The sequence below is a fragment of the Arvicanthis niloticus genome, chromosome 30, assembly GCF_011762505.2.
Source record: "Arvicanthis niloticus isolate mArvNil1 chromosome 30, mArvNil1.pat.X, whole genome shotgun sequence".
NCBI lineage: Eukaryota > Metazoa > Chordata > Mammalia > Rodentia > Muridae > Arvicanthis > Arvicanthis niloticus.
This window is the reverse complement of record NC_133438.1, coordinates 12,910,180-12,912,752: the sequence shown is the minus strand read 5'-3', so window position 1 is coordinate 12,912,752 and position 2,573 is coordinate 12,910,180.

Below are 2,573 nucleotides of genomic sequence, written 5' to 3'. Positions count from 1 at the left end.
AGAAGAAGCCAAGAAGAGGGAGAAAGACGAAAAGAAAGAAGAAAGGGAGAAAGACAGAGAGATTGGTGGGAGAAGCTGGTCACCAGTTATCATAACTCCAAACAACCACTTAAATAACTTTAACACATTGGGACATATTGTTCTTTTATTTGTGTCTGTGTTTGTAAAATACATATTGGGGAGAGGGAGCACTTGAGACATGGCTCAGTAACTAAGAGCACTGGCTGCTGTTGAAAAAGACCTAGATTCAGTTTTCAGCACCCACATGGCTGATAGAACTTCACTTTCAAATATCTATGCTCTCTTCTGGCCTTGGTGGGTACCTCCTACACACTTGGTGCACATTGTGCAAGCAAAACACCCATGCATATAACAATAAATTTGTGTGTGTGTGTGTGTGTGTGTGTGTGTGTGTGTAATCGTAGGGCTTTTTGGTTTGTTGTGTTTTATTTTGTTTGTTTGGTTTTGATTTTTGCTTCTGTGCCTTTATTACTTAAGGATCTATCCTGAACACATTTTGTATTGCTGCATCTAAGTCATATGATTTGTGGCCATTTAATACCGTTCTGTGTATACTCCATGTCACGTGTATTGTACTGCATCAAATAGATAATAATCTCAATAAATATATCATGTTTATAATATTAGTATCTTATTAACATTTAATGGAGCTTTTATATAATTCCTAACATAGTATATCATATATTCCTAGGAACTAAATTGCTACTGAAAACACTATATTTTGAAAGCTTTTGGCACACATTATCAAAAAAAAATTTAGAATCAATTTATTAACCTGGTAGGTATAAGATAATCTCCTTCTTCAATCAGTCTAAAGATAATTTGCTATTTACCACCACAAATTTAATACAGGGGTGTGTTTTTATAATTAGAAAAAAAAGAAAGAAATCTCTTAGTAACTGTCAAGCCCCCTCTAGCTACAAGTCATTAAATCGGCATGTTCTCTATTCCATTCTGGAGGTCAGGGTTCTGACAGTGTCTTAGTCGCTGTTCTATTGCTGTGGAGAGACACCATTAGCAAAGCAACTCTTAGAAAAGAAAGCACCGGCTGGCCGGGCGGGCGGTGGTGGCGCATGCTTTTAATCCCAGCACTTGGGAGGCAGAGGCGGGTGGATTTCTGAGTTCCAGGCCAGCCTGGTCTACAGAGTGAGTTCCAGGACAGCCAGAGCTACACAGAGAAACCCTGTCTCGAAAAACAAAAAAAAACCAAAAACCAAAAAACAAAAACAAAGCACCGGCTTTGACAAACTCCATGTCCATCCAGAGAATGATTTATCTCAAGGATTCTCTTAGGAACCTTATGGATTTCAATACTGCAAAAAAACCCAGCTCATTGGCTTTTGTAGGTTGTCATTTCACCTTTTTAATCCTGAGCAGAAAGGTGCCTGTGGGAAGATAGGACACTTGCCATTTCAAGAGAAAGACAGGAGACTATGAGGGAACGAAAAGGAAGTTCCTTTTCCTGGATGGCCTAGATAAGAAGCTCCTTCATTCCTCATGGATTGGCTACTTGGGATTAGTTATGATCCTTTGCTTGACAAAATCTAGCAAGAGGATTAAATGGTTCTGAAAGTTTTTTTTTTAAGCCAACTGCTTAAACCATCCAGCTATATTTATTTTAAAATTATGGCAAATAATTTTATCTGTTTATCTCTTAACACACTGCTACCAAGTTGGAATGGGGAAAACCCAGCTGCCTTTGGGGGACGTTAAATGCCACAAGCTGTTTCTCAAACACTGTGGCATCAATATAGCTCAAAATATTTTTCTCAAATACTTTTATTTAAATTTCTCAACATGCAAGTATCAAAAACAGCTTTTTATTCACACATTCATGAGTCATTTACATTTTGGGGTATTTATATGACTCTGATGAGGCTCTGATGAACTTTGGGAAAATCATTTAATAATGATTTTCCATAATCTTGTGGGAAAAGTACCAAAGTAAGCGGGTCTCTCTGTAAGCCAGTCCTGTTTTCTATTGACTGTCAAGTTGCTTGCACTCTGTAGACCTCAGTTTTCATTTTTGCAGAAAAGGGGCAGATCTTACTGAATGGTTCTAGGGTTCATCTCATTACTAAAATTATAAATTCCTATCCAACCACCATGCTTATATGTCTTCTGTGCCTAACACCTTGGTATGCATAGATAGAGCGTATAGTTAGTAACGATAACTCAATCAGACTCTGAGGACTCTCGCAATTCAGTAGAGAAGACACATAGATAATGGAGACATCAGACAGATCTTGTGGGTGTGATCGTTGAACTATATACTTGGTCCTGTGGGAGCTTCTGTCATGGCAAACTGTATGTCATTGGAGAAGGTGTAAAGGGCAGTTATCTATTGAGAAATGAGACTACATGGATGAACCCTCAGTGACAGACAATAAGATAGATACCTTGAGTGGCAGCTACCAGAAACCCTAGGAACTAATGGATTTTGTACAGCACACGGATGACTGAAAGGTATCTGAAGACTTTAGGCAGCTCTATAGGCTGTTCTAGATCCTATTTCTTCTCTGTTTTTCTAGATACTAGCCCATAGCATCACA